Consider the following 19,248-nt stretch of genomic DNA (forward strand, 5'->3'; position numbering starts at 1 on the left):
ACATTGTGAAGAATGGGAATTCCAGATTACTTAATTGTGCTCATGAGGAACCTGTACATAAACCAAGAGGCAGTCGTTCAAACAGAACAAGGGTGGTTTAAAGTCAGAAAAGGTGTGTGTCAGGGTTGTATCCTTTCACCATACTTACTCAGTCTGTATGCTGCGCAATTAACTGAGAAGCTGGACCATATGAAGAAGACAGGCATCAGAATTGGAGGAGGACTCATTAACAACCTGTGATATGCAGATGACACAACCTTCTTTGCTGAAAGTAAAGAGGACTTGAAGCACTTACTAATGAAGATCAAAGAGTACAGCCTTCAGTGTGGATTACACTTCAACACGAAACAAAAATCCTCACAACTGGACCAATAAGCAACATCAAGATAAACAGAGAAAAGATTGAAGTTGTCAAGGATTTCATTTTACTCAGATCCACAATCAATGCCCATGGAAGCAGCCATCAATAAATCAGTGTATTGCATTGAGTATATCTACTGCAAAAGATCTCTTTAAAGTGCTGAAAAGCAAAGATGTCACCTTAAGGACTAAGGTGCGCCTGACCCAAGCCATAGTATTTTCAATTGCCTCATATTCACTTGAAAGCTGGATAATAAGGAAGAACGAAGAAGAATTAATGCATTTGAATTATTGTATTGGCAAAGAATATCAAGTATACTATGGGCTGTCAGAAGAATGAACACATCTGTCTTGAAAGAAGTACAGCCAGAATGTTCCTTAGAAACAAGGATTGCGAGACTTTGTCTCAGGTACTTTGGAGATGTTATCAGGAGGGACCAGTCCCTGGAGAAGGACATTATGCTTAGTAGAGGGTCGGCGAAAAAGAGGAAAACCCTCAATAAGATGGATTGACACAGTGGCTGCACCAGTGGGCTCAGGCATAACGACAATTGTGAGGATGGCACAGGATCCGGCAGGTTTCATTCTGACATACACAGGGTCACTATGATTCGGAACTGACTCAGCGGCACCTAACAACAAAGCTTATATAACTTGGGGGTAGCAAGCAGTTCTTTAAGAAAAAGAGTAGAAAAATATCTTGTTTTACACATTTTACAAAAATATATGGGTGTGCAAACACATTAGTAGGGCCTTACTTTGTCTCTTTGAAGGGACTAGGCATGCAAGGGACCCTGACACTTAAGCTTCATTAGTGTCACAGTAAATCCACCTCTGCTGGGGATTCAACATTTCAGGTTACCTTTGCCTGGTTAAGAGAGTGGCAGAAGGTGCTTTTGTGATGGAACAGTACCAGACACCACCCCCAAAAAACATATTCATTGCTGTAGACGACTTGCATGCTGCTGGGAATTAGGGTGTATTGGTCAGAGCCTTCAACACATAAAGGTCTTCTTGGGAGGAATGGAAGTGAGAACTTGTCTCTTTTCCTCTGAAGTTCAAATGAATCAAAGTAGTTGATGGACTTGGGTGGGCCATCCCAAGTTAGGCAACGAGAAAGAGCAACAAGATCCCAGGGAGGTAATTTACTATGAAGAGGGAGAAGATTGTCTGAGATCAGCCAAGAAAAGTTAACCTTGAGTCTGCATGTATTAATAGATCTGCCCCCCAGACACCACACAGTCATCCTGATGGCTCTAGGAAAGTGCCTGTGTGACTCATAAGAGGTTGAAGCTAGTGAGGCTAGGCCATTTTTGGTGTAGGTTCCATTTAACTAACGTGCTTCTATTCTCTGCACAATGAGGAACCACCATATCCTGGGCTAAGATCTGCAATATCCCTAGCGGTGATAGTTAGAGCAGGTGGCCCAGCTTGAGCCACAGCTATTTGGTCTGCTCTGGGTCAGCAGATGTCAACACTGAGGTTCAACTTCAGCAATAGTAGTAGTGGCATGGATAGTCACTGGGCAGCAGGAACATGGCCTGGTCAGGGACACATGTTCAGATTGCTCGGGCTTCAGAATGTGTCACCAGGCTTCTTTAGTCAATGCTGTATCAGCCCCAGCATGTTCTGAGATTACAGCATCAGCGTGGCACTGTGGAATCTTCTGGCCCACAGGAGGTGCGTTGGGTTTTGGCTTCACTAAAAAAAAAAAATAAATAAGAGCAAGGAGGACAGACACCTGAACATAAGCCAGCACCTCTGGGGCTTCCTGGATATACTTGGGGGAGAACTCAAAAAAGCATGCAACACTAAATTGGATAGTAAAAGGAAGTATGACTGGTAAGGGTCATATGAGGACATGTTTTTCCAGGTCACCCTGAATACTTCTTTTTCTCTGTTGGATCCTTGTCCTCTGTAAGCTATGATCCAGTTCTCTTCTTTTGCTCTCTTGAACTCTTTTCCATGGAGACCTCATCCTGCATCTCCAGTGACTTACTGGACATTACCTGTGCAATACTCAAACTCAGTTTGCCTAAAACCACCTCAACAAAGAGCACTTATAAATCAATGAGAAAAAAAATCCAAATGAAAAAGCAATAAAAGACATCCACAGGCAATTCACAAAAGATAAAAAAGGCCAGTAAACGTGAAAAGATATTCAGTCTCATTAACAATTTTTAAAATGACATTGAAATATCATTTTTTTGCCTGTCATATTGATAAAGGTTTTCAAAACCCAGCTTCCACAATCATAATCCAGATCTAGAGCTCTTTTTTAAAGAGTTACCCCAGTGTCTCCGAGCTTGTTACCAGCATCCCTTGTCCTTTGTCCCTTGTCCACTTAGGACACTTCCCTGCAGATGAACGATCACTCCATTCAATTATCTTCACAAAAGGAACAAAAGAGATATTCTGATATTTAGAAAAGCTAACAAAACAACCTGAGTCTGACAAAATCAGTCAGATTTCTTCCAGGTGTTCATTCATTCACTCCTGATAGGAGTAGGGCCTGGATGAAAAGACTATTAGAAACATGTGAAAGTCTCTACCACTCATCAACTATTTTCACTTACTGCCTTGATTTGATGCTTTCTGGTGTCTTACATTCCTAATTAGAATCTAAGCTTTCTTTTGGGGGGGGGATAGAAGCAGGAAGCATGTAATATTTCTTTGACTTTCCCTACAGTACTTTTCATATAGAAAATGCTAGATAAATGTTCATCTCTTGCTTACCTTCCACACAGTATCAGTAGTTCAACATAAATATGACACAGAGAGGCATATAGGGTGATGGTTCAGGGACTGAGCTCTGGAGTTAGGCTTAGTTTCAAATCTCGGTGCTGCCATCTAGTAGCTCTATGACCTGGAACTTTGTCTTCTCACCTGTAAAATCGTGTAATAGTAGTACAACTCTTGACACAGCATAACCACTCCATAAATGTTAGATTCGAGCAGACAACTTGTGAACAACCTATGATACTTAAAGCTGTTAAATCTTCATATGCTTTGACAAAGTACCAAGGCAGTTCAAATGGCAAAGTGTTATTGCTCGTATATACATACAAAAGCCTCCAAGACCTCATAGTTGGTTTTTTAAAACAAGTTTATTGAGTACTAATGGACATACAATAAACTGCACATATTCAAAGTATACAATTAATAAGTTTTGATGTATGTGAAACCATCATCATAAGCAAGATAATGAGTATCTGTCACCCAAAATGTTTCCTTTATAATCCTTTCCTCCCGCCCCCTCCTGTCTCCAACCCATGGCCCAGGCAATTACTGATATGCTTTCTGTCACTATAAAACCAAAAAAACAGACCCACTGCCATCGAGTCGATTCCAACTCATAGTGACCCTATAGGACAGAGTAGAACTGCCCCATAGGGTTTCCAAGGAGCACCTGGCGGATTCGAACTGCTGACCTCTTGGTTAGCAGCCGTAGCACTTAACCACTACGCCACCAGGGTTTCCTCTGTCACAATAGATTAGTTTAATTTCTAGAATTTTACATAAATGGAATCATACAATATATATTCTTTTTTAATCTGGCTTCTTTAACTCAGCAGAATTATTTTTAGATTCATTCATGTCTTTGTGTGTATCAGTAGTTTGTTTTTATTGCTGACTAGTAGTCCATTGTATGGATATACTTTTTATTTTTAATCCCTTCACCTGTTGATGTATGTTTAGGTTCTTTCCAGTTTTTTGGCTATTACAAGTAAAGCTGGCATGAACATTTGTGTACATGTCTTTGTAGGGACATATGCTTTCATTTCTTTGGGGTAAATAGGAACGGAATGGCTGATTCTGAAACTGCCAAACTGTTTTCCAAAGTGATTATACATTAACATCTCTACTGGCAGTGTTCTTCCATATCCTCACCAACACTTGATAATGGTCAGTCTTTTTAATTTTAGGTATTCTTTTAGGTGTAAAGTGGTATCTTATTGTGGTAAAACCAAACCAAACCCACTGCTGTCAAGTTGATTCTGACTCATAGCGAACTTATAGAGTACAGTTCGTAGAACTGCCCCATGAGTTTCCGAGGAGCAGCTGGTGGATTTGAATTTCCAACTTTTTGGTTAGCAGCCTAGCACTTAACCACTGCATTATCAGGACTCCCTTATTATGGTAGTGATATCTTAATTTGTATTTCCCCAAAGAAACCCTGGTGGTGTAGTGGTTAAGCGCTACAGCTGCTAACCAAAGGATCGGCAGTTCGAATCCGCTAGGCGCTCCTTGGAAACTCTATGGGGCAGTTCTACTCTGTCCTATAGGGTCGCTATGAGTTGGAATGGACTGGATGGCAGTGGGTAATGTCTAATAGGAAACCCTGGTGGTGCAGTGGTTATTCACTACAGCTGCTAACCAAAAGGTCTGCAGTTGGACTCCACCAGGCGCTCCTTGGAAACTCTGTGGGGCAGTTCTACTCTGTCCTATAGGGTTGCTGTGAGTTGGAATTGACTCGACGGCAATGGGTTTGGTTTGGTTTGGTTTGGATGACAAATAATGTTGAACATTTTTTTATGCACGTATTTGCTTTGGTGAAGTGTCTGTTCAAATTTTTGTTCTTTTTTTCCCCCAAATAGCCTTACTATTGAATGTTGAGAGCTCTTTATATAATCTAGACATAGTCCTTTATCAGATATGTAATTTGCAAATTGTTTCTTCCAGTCTGTAACTTGTTTTTTCATCTCTTAACACTGTGTTTTGAAGAGCATGAGTTCTTAATTTGATAAAGTCCACATTACCAATGCCTAGGCCAGAGAGCCATGTAAAGGTGAAAAAAAAAAATTTTTTTTTTGAGGGGAGACAATATAGAGAAAACATGTAATAACGGTGATTAGCACATAGTAAATGCTCAGTAAATGTTAGTTTTTGTTGATTTTATTAAAGGAAAAAAATGGCTTAAACACTTAAGTTTTTAGTTATCAGCTTAAACTCTTTGATTTCCTTACCGTTTGTGATTGTGAGCTAGATGGTCAGGAGTTGGAGATCTAAGCACATTCCTGTGTTTCCTTCCACACACGTACATTTATAGCTATGGGTAATTCTCTTTTGTTGACAATGATAAAATTCTGTTTGGTAGACAGAAGCATGTACTGAATAATTTCAAAGCATTTTGCTTATGGAAACCTTGACAGCAATTTAATATTAATTTAAATGATATTGAAATAGTAGACCATATTGCTATTTTCTATTATCTGCTGTTATGATTAATGTAAATGAATTATTTATGGAAGAAAAATCACTGAGTATCAGTTCTATTTATCAACATTTAACTCTTGTTGAAGTTATTCTTTGGGTCACATCAAACCTCTTATCAGATTCATTTTCTGACAGTTACATGTGATAGAAATTAGTAGCTGGTGAAATAGAACAGAAAAGGGACATAGTAGAAAGCTCTATTTATTATCCTTGGCTCATGAAGAATAAAGAGAATGTTCATTTCCTGTCACCCCAGGGCAAAAGGGAGTAATGATAACTTGTTTTCACCGAGGAAGGAGGCATTGCTAAATGTTAAGTGCTGATTTAGGTGCCAAATGGTGTGGTTCAGAGAAAAGTTTTGGAAACTGTGAAAAAGGGGGTACAGGGTCAGAACCTGTCTGACTTCAGGGGGTGTAATACAAATCAAGATCAGACCAAGGCTGGTCCTTATGAGGTGGTGGTCAGACATACCCTCACTCTCCAACATTTTTACCAATTCTGACACCAGCCATCCCCTCCACAGCACTCTGCTTCTCTTCTGGGCTTGATTATCCATTGCAATGGCCACATAACACTCATAGACCATACTTAAAGTTAACTGGTTTATTAAAGAACAGGGTCAGATCATCAGGCTACAACTCAGGATCAGGAGGCATGTAAGCAAAGTCTCCCTTCTTCAGTGCAGGATAGCTCTCTTAGCTCCTCTGAACTATGCAGGCCTCCTCTCAGCCTCTGAGGACAGGCTCCTCTGTGCCCCCTCAAGACAGGCTTCTCTTGGCCCTACCGTCTGCAACCGCTGGCTCTGCAGTTGGGCCCATTCCAGGCCACTTGCTTTCTTCAGTGTTACAGCTCTTACCATGTTACAGCTTTTGTAGGAGGTTCTTTGCCTTCTCTCTCTCTCTGCTCCTTCTCTCTGCTTTCTTCCTTCTTCCTGATGCTTCTCTTCCTGCTTCTTTCTGTCTGTAAAAAACCTCTGTGGGGCTGGCTGCTTAAATACAATTTCAAGATTAAATGCTTAAATGTCAATTTCAAGGCATGGCACTCCCGCCAGGGCCATGAACTGACCAATCCCCTCTTGGTAGGCCACAAATACTTTATTTGCATAGCAGGCTACAGCCCACTTTATTGGCATAGTCTGTTGACCAATCACAGGGCAGGCTGCAGCTCAGGACCAGGCAGAAAGTATCAAACCATCCTTGTTTACAGCTTACAAAAAAACCAAACCCACTGCTGTCAAGTTGATTCTGACTCATGTTTACAGCTTAACCAGGACAAAATCAAATGAGCCAGAAGTAACAAATTCTCAGGAATAGAAAACTAGGGCAAAGTTAATTCCTCAGGGCTTAGGGGAAGATCTCTCAAGCTGTTTTTCCAAAGAACCAAGGCAAAAGGCCACATAAAGGAATTCATTTTACCACAGAAACCCTACCACTAACCCAGCTCCCTTAAAAAGTTCCCAGCTATAATAGCTATTTACATGAGAAGCAAGAGTCAAAGGGAAAAAATACCATTTTAAGAATAGCTGTGCAAAAACTCAACAGTCCTTCAGTATAGTGCTCTGGTCAAGACATACTGGAGAATGGGACTTGGTGGGAAGCCAGACTCTCTTCCTCCGTGGCCTTCCTCAAATCAGAAATGGCTCTATTAGGGGAACAGAACTCAGCTGTACTTAACACATCCAATGGCAGGCTGGAAGAACCTGAAATCGACCTACCCAACAGATCCAGGCCCTGCCAGGGCTTCCTTATCTTTGTATAGAAACAGAAAATGAAAGAGAGTGACTCAGTGTGGGCCCTGATCTTCAAATGCATAGTGACCCTACCCACCAGTAAAGTGGGGCCCAGTGACTATCAGGTCTGACCTACTAGATTGGCAACCCCTTCCTCCTGGGGGCAAAGCTATTTCTGGAGTCAAGAGAAGGAGTAGATGTTTGAGAAAAGAACAAAACAAAAAACAATGTATATACCCAGAAGAACTGATAAGAGGAACACAAAAAGAAACCTATACACCAGTGTTGATTGCAGCACTTTGCACAGTAGCCGAAAGGTGGAAACAACCAAAATGTCCATCAGCAGATGAATGGATAAACAAAAAGTGGTATATACACATTCCATAAGGAGGAATGCAGTCCTCATGCATGCCACAGCGTGATTAAACCTTGAAGACTTTATGCTGACCAAAATAAGTCAGTCATAAAAGGACAAATACTATATGATCTCACTTATATGAAATAAGCAAATATCCAGAAACCGACGATTATGGTTGCTATCAGTGGTGGGAGAGAGGGGGAAATGGGGAGTTTTTGTTTGGGGGATGTTGAGTTTGTGTTAATAACAGTATAATATTTTGAAAAAGGGTAGTGATAATAGTGGCACAACATGAAAAGTGTCATCAATGTCATTGAATTGTAAATGTGGAAGTTGTGTTGGCGAATGTGCACATATATACATATGTATATATATAGAATATTTTGATACAGCAGGTGCATGCAGGGTAAATGGAAATTTATGATCTGTGAAAAGAGTTGAGTCAAGAAATAGGAAAGTACTGGACCTTGCAACTTGGGACAGATAAAAGTGTAATATACACAAGTACGAACAAAAAAAAGAAATAACTAGAAAAATATTTTCGATTCTGGTTTATAAAATATTCTTTCAGAATCATAAGTCAAAAGTGACACAAGAACAGTGGTGTTTGTTTTTTTAGAGTGCTGAGACTTTAAGTAATCTTTCCTTTTTATTTTCTATGTTTATTATACTTTTTTTGCTATAGTTATTTGTTTTGCTGAATAACTCTTTTTAAATTATATAATTAAATGTTTTAGACATGCAAAAATGTATAACAAATAGCATGTACCTAGCAATCTGTTTAAGAAAAACAAAATAAAACAAAAATACACTTACATTACCAAAACTATTAATTAAAACTCGAAGTGAACACATCCAAAAATTCATCCCTCTGCCTCCCTCACAGTGCTAACCATTATTCTAATTTGGTGTTTATCATTCTCATTCTTTTTTTTTTTTTAAATATACTTTTAGTACATGTGCATTAATCCTCAAACAATATGTTTTTACCTTTTTTTTTTAACACTTAAAACACCATTTAAGTGGTTTCATGCTGTGTATTCTGCGACTTGCCTTCTCTCTAAAACATAGTGTGTTTGTAAAATACATGTGTGTTGATACTTGTGGCTTTATTTTTTACTGAAATACAGTTCTGTTCTGACTATTCTAAGTTGATTCCAATGTAAGTCAGATACCTCTTTTAGTTTTCATTATTATTACCTTTTATTATCAGTATCTTTATAAATCCGATCATTATTTGTCTTTAGGGTTGGAAACATTACACGTAAACATCTGCAAGTGAACATCTGAGAATGATACCATCAGCAATTATGCAGTGCAACATGATAGTACCAAACCAAATGGTCATACGTGCAGTTCATTGCGATTCGAGTATGTCTTAAGTTGGGGGCCACCTGTATAACATTCTTCTGAATCCTTCTATTTCCAGTAATACCACCTCAACGCTGATGTCTTCTGTGCCTCAGGTCCCCAGTCCAAAACCCATCTTTCAACCCCTCCAGAGAATAAACCTCCAGAAATCTGCTAGAATAGGAGAGAAAAAAATGCTTGGTTGTGTTGGGTGAGGGAGGGGCTCTGGACATCTGTTCCTTATACCAAACCCAAACCAAACCAGTTGCTGTTGAGTTGATTCTGACTCATAGCGACTCTATGGAACAGAGTAGAACTGCCTCCATAGAGTTTCCAAGGAGCACTTGGTAGATTCGAACTGTTGACCTTTTGGTTAGCGGCCATAGCACTTAACCACTATGCCACCAGGGTTTCCTCTGTTCCTTATAAAGACTGTTTAAAATAATTTATTTTTTCATGCGCCTACCTTGAAGAGTGTCAGGTGTTTCCTATTCCTGAGCCTTGCCAAGGTTCTATGACTGAGACAGTCTTGCTTTTCATTGATTTCCCCGCCCCCGTCCCACGAGATTTGAACTTTATCTGGTCTACTAAGTTTTTTAAACATTGTCCATCTGCTTTTCAACTTTCAAAATCTTATTAACATCTTTTGTTTGCGATCACTTCCTCTCTCGTTCTCTCTCTTCTCATTGGTCATTCCTTTCTTTTTAATACTATACTATCATTTTATCATTTTAGAGGTGTTCAAGGACATTGTTGAAATAAAAACATTATTTAACTTACTGTGTTTAACTGAAGTTATTTAGCTTACCATATTTAACTTACCATGTTAAACTGAAACCATGTTTAACTTCCTATTTTTTAAGTGTTTCTCAGATTTTCTGCTCTCACTGGTGGTACTTTTCCTACTTACCTGCAGAATTGTGATTTCAAATATTTTTCTTTCATTTTTTTCAAATATTTTTCTTTCAACAAATCCTGGAGGGGTAAGGACAATAGGATATGTATTCAGTCCACCATCGTGAACTAGAAGTTCCAGATAGCATATTTAGCACTGATTTTGTAATCACTTTCTCAGTAGGTTATTCAGAGGGTAGCTCCCAAGAAAATATGACATAACTCAAAACAGAAATATAGTCATTTCTCAAGCTGTAATGCATACACATACGGTTTTAAAGATTAAAAAAAAAAAAACCTTACGACGATATTAAACATGTACCTGGAAGGCCCTCTATGTTAATAAATAGAGCTCGTAAGAATCTTAAGAAGTACGTTGTAAGAATCTTAAGAAGTGTATTGTATAGCCATTTCACAGGAAGCCCAAGGTAGTTTTTCTATGCAATTTCTTATTTCAATGCAATTTGTAAGTGTGGTTTTGTCTAATGGAGTAGATAACAAATTGATAACACAAAAAGAAACCCCACAAGATTTTAAAAGACTCAGCTAAAAGGAACATAGACAAGTACAAAATAATAAGAGTCCTTTGGCCTTCCAGTTTTTTACAAGCAGAGAGGGGGCTAAGAAAACTACTCTGCTGCTGCCTAGGTTACTTTTTATGGAAAAGGAGGGATGGCTCAGGAGGCAGAACAAAGAACCCAAAGATCAGAGTCAAAGACCTACAGTGAACAACTCCAAGGCAGAAACTGAACTCTAATCAAGGAACTGGTACCACGCGCCTGAATGGATTTCAGAATTGCTATGAACCAGTGACTGCTGTGTGCCTCCAGGTTCCCCTCCCCCAACCTGTTTTGAATAGGAGCATCTATAGCTGTCTCATCACTGTATTTGGAATTTGTGAAAAGCCGATAACTTGTTTCTTGAGTTCATAGGTCTCCACTTCAAGAAGAACAGTGTACAAGGAACTTCTTCAGAGGCACCACATCCACACCTGGACCTGATTTAAATAATACCTTGAACTGAGCTACTGCTGTAATGGGAAGAGACTTGAATATCTTGGAATAGAGATGTATTTTACAAGAGAGAGGGATATGAATTGTTATGGCCTGTGAGTATATTATAGAGATTGGATTTTCCAAATATGGCCACCACAATATATCCCATCACACATGTTCTTCTTACCAGGTGATGTTGACACTCCTCTTATCAAGTAGTGGGTCTGTGTCCTTTCCTTTTAAAATTTGGTAGGACTTTGTAACTGCCTCCAACAACAGATGATAATGGAAGTAATTCTACATGGTTTCTATGGGCAGGTCATAATAATAATGCCATGTATTTCTTTCAAGTCCTCTTGGGACTTTTGCTATTGCAACCCTGATACCATGCTGTAAGGAGGTTCAGGAAACATGGGGAGGCCATGTATAAGTGTTCTGGGTAACAGCCCCACTGAGGTCCAAGTCAACAGATAGTATCAACCACCAGGTCTGTGAGGAAGCCCTCAGGGTGACTCCAGCTTTAACCAACAACTGACCACAATTGCTTGAGAGATCCTGAGTGAAAATCACATAACTGCATCCAGTCTACCTGTAGAACCATATGAGATAGCAATAAAAATTTGAGTTGTGGTATGTCTTAGTTATCTAGTGCTGCTATAACAGAAATGCCAGAAGTGAACGGCTTTAACAAAGAGAAATTCTCTCACAGTTAAGGAGGCTAGAAGTCTGAATTCGGGGCACCAGCTCCAGGGGAAGGCTTTCTGTCTCTGATGCCTCTGGGGGAAGGTCCTTGTCATCACTCTTTCCCTGGTCTAGGAACTTCTCAGCTCAGGGACCCCAGGTCCAAAGGATGAGCTCCGCTCCTGGCTTTTCTTTCTTGGTGGTAACGAGGTCCCTCTCTGCTCACTTCTCTTTTTTATATCTCAAAAGAAATTCACTCAAGATACAATCTAATCCTGAAGCTTGTGTCCTGCCGCATTAAGATAACAGACAGCACACTCCTGAATAGAATTATAACCACAGGCATAGAGGCTAGGATTTACAATACACAGGATAATTACGTGAGATCACAAAATGGAGGACAACCACACAATACTGGGAATCACAGCCTAGGCAAGTTGATATGTATTTTGGGGGGACACCGTTCGATCCATGATACGATATTAAGTCACTAAGCTATGAGCCAAGTTGTTATACAACAATACATAAAACATACATTCATTTATTGATGTATAAGAACTTTGTCACACTTTTTTTTTTTAGGCCACTTTTCTGCACGGGTGGCAATTTTGCATGTTGATTTGTCAGGTACCATAAAACTTTACAGAACATGATGCATCAGAGGTGCTAAGATGTGAACCAATACGCTAAGGTGCGTTAAAAAAGAGACTTCATACACAGACATACTTACCGTTAATATTACTGCTACAGATTTATGCCACACATAGCTTTGATAAATTCTATTTCATACAATTCTAAAATGAAATACGATTTTTTTTCTAAAAATAAAAAATTCATAGTGTATTTAAAATTTTTTAGCAACAGCTTTAGTGAGATAAAATCTTTTTCTTTCAGCACCTTGAATATGTCATCCCACTGCCTCCTATAAATCTTATTTAGGATTTTATATCTTATTTAGGATTCCTTGTATATAATGACTTGCTTTTCTCTTGCTGTTTGCAAGATTTTCTATTTTTGGCTTTCTGCTGTTTGATTATGATGTACTTAGGTGTGGGTCTCTTTGGAGTTCCTTGAGCTTCTTGGATATGCACATTGATGTTTTTCATAAATTTAGAAAGTTTTGGCCATTATTTCTTCAAATATTCTTTCTGGCCCATTCTTTCTCTCTCTTCTCCTTCTGGGACTCCCATTATGTGTCTGTTGGTATGCTTGATGGTGTTTCATGGGTATCTGAGGCCCTGTTCACTTTCCTTCATTATTTTTTCTCTCTGTGCCTAAGACTGTCTTTAAGTTTAATGGTTCCTTTTTCTGCCAGATCAAGTCTACTGTGGAGCCCACCTAGTGAATTTTTCATTTCAGTTAATGTACTTCTCGACTCCAAAATATCTATTTGGTTCCTTCCCCCACCCCACGTACAGTTTAGTGACATTCATTATACATTCTTCAAGTTGTGCAACCGTTCTCACCCTCCTTTTCTGAGTTGTTCCTCCCTCATTAACATAAGCTCACTGCCCCTAAGATTCCTATCTAATCTCATGAGTTGCTGTTGTCAATTTATTCCCATATAGATAGTTCGTAAAAGAGCATAATGCTCAAGACAGACCCTTTTTACTAGTTAAGCTAAACTATTGTTAGGTTTTCAGAAGACTTTAGAGGATATTTTTGATTTAAGATTTAAAGATTATCTCAGGGCACTAGTTTCATAGGTTCATCCACCCTCTATGACTCCAGAAAGTCTAGAGTCCTGAGAATTTGAAACTTTGTTCTGCATTTTCTCCCTTTTGATCAGAATTCATCTATGGACTCTTTGGTTAAAATGTTCAGTTAAATGTCATGGATTGAATTGTGTCCCCCCAAAACATCTGTCAACTTGGCGAGGTCATGATTCCCTTGTATGATTGTCTACAATTTTATTTTCTGATGTAATTTTCCTGTAAGTTGTAAATCCTATCACTGTGATGTAATAAGGTGGATTAGTCGCAGTTACATTGATGAGGTCTACAAGATTAGGTACTGTCTTAAGCCAATCTCTTGAGATGTAAGAGACAGAAGTGAGCAGACAGACATGGGAACCTCATACCACGAAGAAAGCAGCGCCAGCAGCAGAGTGCGTCCTTTGGACCTGAGGTTCCTGCGCTGAGATGCTCCCAGACCAAGGGAAGACTGATGACAAGGACCTTCCTCCAGAGCCAACAGAGAGAGAAACCCTTCCCTTGGAGGTGGCGCCCTGAATTCAGACTTCTAGCCTACTGGACTGTGAGAGAATAAACTTCTCTTTGTTAAAGCTGTCCACTTGTGGTATTTCTGTTACAGCAGCACGAGGTGACTAAGACAGTAATGATAGCTGGGCACCATCCAGTTCTGCTGGTCTCGTGGCAAAGGAGGCAGTTGTTCATGCAGGCAACTGGCCACAGCTTCTGTATCCTCCTGCTATTCCTGACTCTCCCTCTTTCTATGTTGTTTCAGGTGGATAGAGACCAATTGTGCCTTGGATGGCCACTTGCCAGCTTTTAAGACTGCACACACTACACAATGAACTAGGAGGTAGAACGGAAGCACTAAACATGTTATTAGGCCAATTAACTGGGATCTCCCATGAAACCATGACCTTAAACCTCCAAACCAAGGAACTAAATCCCACGAGGTATTTGGTTGTATATAAGCAGCCTCAGCAGCTATTCTTTTTTTTTTTTTATCATTGTTGTAAATATGTCTATCATACAACTTTTACCAGATTCAGATTTTTACAGATGTACAACTTATTGACTTCTGTCTTAGTCATCTAATGCTGCTATAACAGAAATACCACGAGTGGATGGCTTTAACAAAGAGAAATTTACTCTCTCACAGTCTAGGAGGTTACAAGTCCAAATTCAGGATGTCAGCTCCAGGGGACAGCTTTCTCTCTCTATCGGCTGTGGAGGAAGATTCCTTATCATCGATCTTCCCTAGTCGAGGAGCTTCTCAGGCACAGGAATCCCAGGTCCAATGGCCACACTCTGCTCCTTGTACTTCTTTCCTGGTGGTATGAAGTCCCCCTCTCTCTGCTTGCTTCCCTTTTCTTTTATCTCTTGAGAGAGAAAAAGTGGTGTAGGCCACACCCTAGGGAAGCTCCCTTTACACCGGATCAGGGATTTGATCTGGTAAGGGTGTTACAATCCCACTGTAATCGCCTCTAACATAAAATTACAATCACAGAATGGAGGACCGCCACAGAATACTGGGAATCATGGCCTAACCAAGTTGACACACACATTTTGGGGGTGACATAGTTCAGTCTGTGACAACTTCCATTATAATAATCTGCTGTATAACCCTACCCTTAATCAATGTGATTTTTCCATCACTGTTAACCCTCCTCCTCCCTTCCACCAGTAATAAACTTCAATCTGTATACGTTTACCTTTTCTTGCCTTTTTATATGAATGAGGTCACACAATATTTGTCCTTTTGTGATGGACTTATTTCACTCCGCATAATGTCTTCAAGCTCCATTTATACTGTGGCATATATCAAGATTTCATTTCTTCTACTGGCTGAATAGTATTCCATTGTGTGTGTACCACATTTTGTTTATTCATTCATCTGTTCATGGGCATTTAGGATGTTTCCACTTTTTGGCTATTATGAATAGTGCTGTAATGAACATTGGTGTACATGTCTCTTTTTGAGTCTCTGCTTTCAAGTCTTTTGGGTATATATCTAGGAGTGGAACTGCTGGGTCATATGATAGTTCTATTTTTAGTTTTTGAGGAGCTGCCACACCATTTTCCACAACGGCTGTACCATTTTCCATTTCCACCAGCAATGGATAAGGGTTCCAGTTTCCCCACATCTTCGCCAGTGTTTGTTATTTTCCGTGTTTTTTGTGTTGTTTTGTCTTGTTTGTGTTAATCTTAGCCATCCTAGTGGGAGTGAAATGGTATCATTGTGGTTTTGATTTGCATCTCTCTGATGGCTAGTGACACTGAGTATCTTCTCATGTGTTTGGTGACCGTTTGAATGTGTTCTTTGTTGGAATGTCTGTTCAAGTCCTTTGCCCATTTTATGCTTGGGTTATTTGTCCTTTTGTTGCTAAGTTGTCAAAGTTTTGTATATATTTTCATTATTAGATTCTTGTCAGATATATCGCTTCTGAAGATATTCTCCCATTCGGTAGCTTGTCTTTTCACTTTTTTGGTAATGTCTTTTGGTGAACAAAAGTTTTAATTTTTATGAGGACCCATTTATTTATTTTGTCTTTTGCTCTTTGTTATTACATTAGAGAATTCATTGTTAAAGGCCAGGCCTGACAGCACTGCCTCTGCTTGTTCTTCTAAGAATTTTATGGTTTTAGTTTGCATGTTGTTGTTTTTTTTTTAAGTAATTTTTTATCTCAAGGTTCCCTGGTAGCACAACAGTTAAGCACTGAGCTGCTAACCAAAAAGGTCGGCAGTTCAAACCTACCCAGCGGCTCTGCAGGAGACAGACCTGGTGATCAGCTCCTGTAAGGACTACATACTAGAAAACCCTATGGGGAAGTTCTGCACTGTTACTTGTGGTCATTGTGAGTCACAAATCAACTTGATGGCACCTAACAACACTTCTTTCTATTGATACTCTCTATTTGGTGAGACATAGTTCTCATATTTTCCTTTAATTCTTTAGACATGATTTCCTTCCGTTTTGTGAGCATACTAGTAATTACTGATTTAAAGTCTGTCCAGCAAATTCAATGTCTGGGCTTCCTCAGGCACATAATGTTTTTGTTCCTATGTTTGGACTACTATTCCCTATTTCTTTGCATGTAATAATCCCTTGTTGAAAACTACACACTATAATATAATGTGTCAACTCCAGAAATCAAGTCCTTCCCACTCCCCAGGGTTTATTTATATTTGTTTGTTGTTGCTTCTGTTTGTTTGTTTAGTAACTTTTCTGGACTAATACTGTAAAGTCTGTATTCTTTGTCATGTTTGGCTACTGAAGTACCTCCTCTGTTGTCTTAGTGGTCATCTAATGATTGGACAGAGATATGCTTAAATTCCTTAAACCAATAATTCTCCCAGCCTTTGCTGAGGAAACCTATGTGTGTGTTGGGGCTACCTTCAATGTTCCAGCAGGCAGTTCATCACTTTGCCTTACCTGTCAATTCCTGCTTGTACAGAGCGGCAAAAATAATGAGAGGTGAAGGCTTAGGGCCTTTTCAGGTTTTTCCTGGGCATGAATACAGCCTGGGGATGCATATGGCCTTTTGAATTCCCAGGACTATGACAAAGATTTTCAAGGCCCTCAAGGACATCTCCCCAGTTTTTGCTTTAAGGTATTTTAGTACACATCTTGCTAGTCCCAACTGGTAACGCTGTCTCAATATTAAACAGTTGCTGCTACCTGTTTTTGACAAATGCCTTGCCAGTAGGGCACTTCTCTGAGTCAGGTCAATTAAAGTCAAGCCCTGAGAATACAGCTTTTCAGTGAGCTACCAGGCAGGTCAAATAGTTTAAGTTCTCTGGGAATGGAGTCTCTGGGGAGATTCAAACCTTTTCTGCCCTCTCCAGTGACTTTGATTTTGCTGGCTACTGTATTTGCCAAGCTGTTGACTTTCAAGGGTACCACAGAGCTTGGGAGAGGGAGATGGGATTTGGGAACGTTAAAATGCCACAAATCTGATTGTTCTTATGGAAAGTTAACCTTTTTAAAAAATAATAATAATATTTTATTGTGTTTTTGGTGAAGGTTTACATAATTTAAGTTCCCATTTAACAGTTTCTACCTAAGTTGTTCAGTAACATTGGTTGCATTCTTCACAATGTGTGAATATTCTCATTATTTCCATTCTGGTTGTTCCATTTCCATTAAGCTAGTTTCCCTGCCCCCTTACATTCTCATGTTTGTTTTAAAGGAATTTCTTACCATTTGGTCTCATACAGGTGATTTTTTTTTTTTAAGGAGCACAGTACTTACAGGTAACTTTTTTTATTGTGCTTTAGGTGAAAGTTTACAGTGCAGATTAGTTTCTCATTCAAAAATTTATATGCAAATTGTTTTGTGACATTGGTTGCAGTTCCCACAATGTGTTAGCACTCTCCCCCTTTCAGCCCAGGTTCGCTGTGTCCATTTGTCCAGTTTTCCTGTCCCTTCCTGCCTTCTTGCCTTTGCTTTTGGGCAGGTATTGCCCATTTGGTCTTGTATACTTGATTGAACTAAGAAACACATTCCTCATGTTTGTTATTGTTTGTTTTATAGGTCTGTCTAATCTTTGACTGAAAGGTGGACTTTGAGAGTGGCTTCAGTTCTAAGTTAGGAGGGTGTCCAGGGCCACATTCTCAGGGGTTCCTTCAATCTCTGTCAGACCAGTAAGTCTGATCTTTTTTGTGAATTTGAATTTTGTTCTACATTTCTCTCCTACTCTGGCCAGGACCCTCTATTGTGATCCCTGTCAGAGCAATCAGTAGTGGTAGCCAGCACCATCTAGTTCTTCTGGGCTCAGGCTGGCGGAGGTTGTGGTTCATGTGGTCCTTTAGTCCTTTGGACAAATATTTTCCTTGTGTCTTTTTTCTTTTAATTCTCCTTTACTCCAGACGGGATGGGCCAATAGATTTATCTTTGATAGCAGCTCACAAGCTTTTAAGATCCCAGATGCTACTCACCAAATTATGATGTAGAACATTTTTATATGAACTATGTTATGCCAGTTGACCTAGATGTCCCCTGAGACTATGTTCCACAGGCTGGTAACTCAGCCCCTCAAGGTGTTTGAAGGTGTCTAGGAAGCTTCTGTGGCTTTGCCTTGGTCAAGTTGTGCTGACTTCTCCTATATTATGTGTTGTCTTTCTTTTCATCAAAGTTAACACTTGTTTACTATCTAGTTGATGATTTCTTCTCTCTCTCTTTTTTTTAAATAAACACTCCTTGGATTGTTACAAAAGTTTTATTAACTTCCAGCATTCTGAAAAAGCTGCTTTTGACAGTTTTTGCCACTGTTCTTGTTGGCTTTTATAGAGGAGTAGATTTTCAGAGGTTTTACTCAGCCATTCTGGAAGTTTATGAAGTATTTAAATTATAAATACAACCTTAAATTGCAGAATTACATAATGAAGTATAGGAATCCCTGGGTGGTGGAAATGATTAAGCACTTAACTACTAGCCGAAAAGGTGCGCAGGTTGAACTCACCCAGAGGCACCTCAGAAGACAGGCCTAGCAGTCTACTTTCGAAAGGTTGTCACAGCTTTGAAAACTCCATGTAGCAATTCTAGTCCACACACGTAAGATCTCCATGAGTCAGAATCCACTCAGCAGCAACTGACAACAATAATATGAAGTATACACATGACAAGTATATTCCTTCAGTTTTTGAGTAAGTGTCCATGGGTACCAGATTCTTTGCTTACAATTTTACATTCATGATAATTGAGAGAATTTTCCATGGACCAGCTTCTGGCTCTATACATTTCAAACTTGTTTCTTCTCCACAATTTACATACTTCCAGGGCTGGGCACTGTAGGACATATTGTTATATGATCTCTGACTCTATATTTTTGCATTACAACACAGAGTTGGCACGGTGGGCATAGAGAGTATTCCTGGAAGCTACTCCTACATCAGAATGGCTAAAAATAACTGTATATGAAACTAACTGTGATCTACAAAAACATATCTGAATAAACCCTCACAAAAATGAAT

The 19,248-nt window shown here is 39.4% G+C and overlaps 1 protein-coding gene across 2 annotated transcripts in view; it reads left to right on the forward strand.

The window, feature by feature from the left end:
• The window catches only part of KLHL7 (kelch like family member 7), a 122,416-nt gene that overhangs the window by 34,354 nt on the left and 68,814 nt on the right, over window positions 1-19,248 (forward strand). The window contains exon 2 of one of the 2 annotated variants that reach the window (XM_049894152.1): window positions 10,841-11,016. The exons of the other annotated variant lie outside the window; for it this stretch is intronic. The gene's annotated coding sequence lies outside the window, so the exon portion shown is untranslated. The remainder of the gene's footprint in view (window positions 1-10,840; window positions 11,017-19,248) is intronic. 2 annotated transcript variants of the gene reach the window in all.

Source organism: Elephas maximus, chromosome 8, assembly GCF_024166365.1.
Source record: "Elephas maximus indicus isolate mEleMax1 chromosome 8, mEleMax1 primary haplotype, whole genome shotgun sequence".
Taxonomy (NCBI): domain Eukaryota; kingdom Metazoa; phylum Chordata; class Mammalia; order Proboscidea; family Elephantidae; genus Elephas; species Elephas maximus.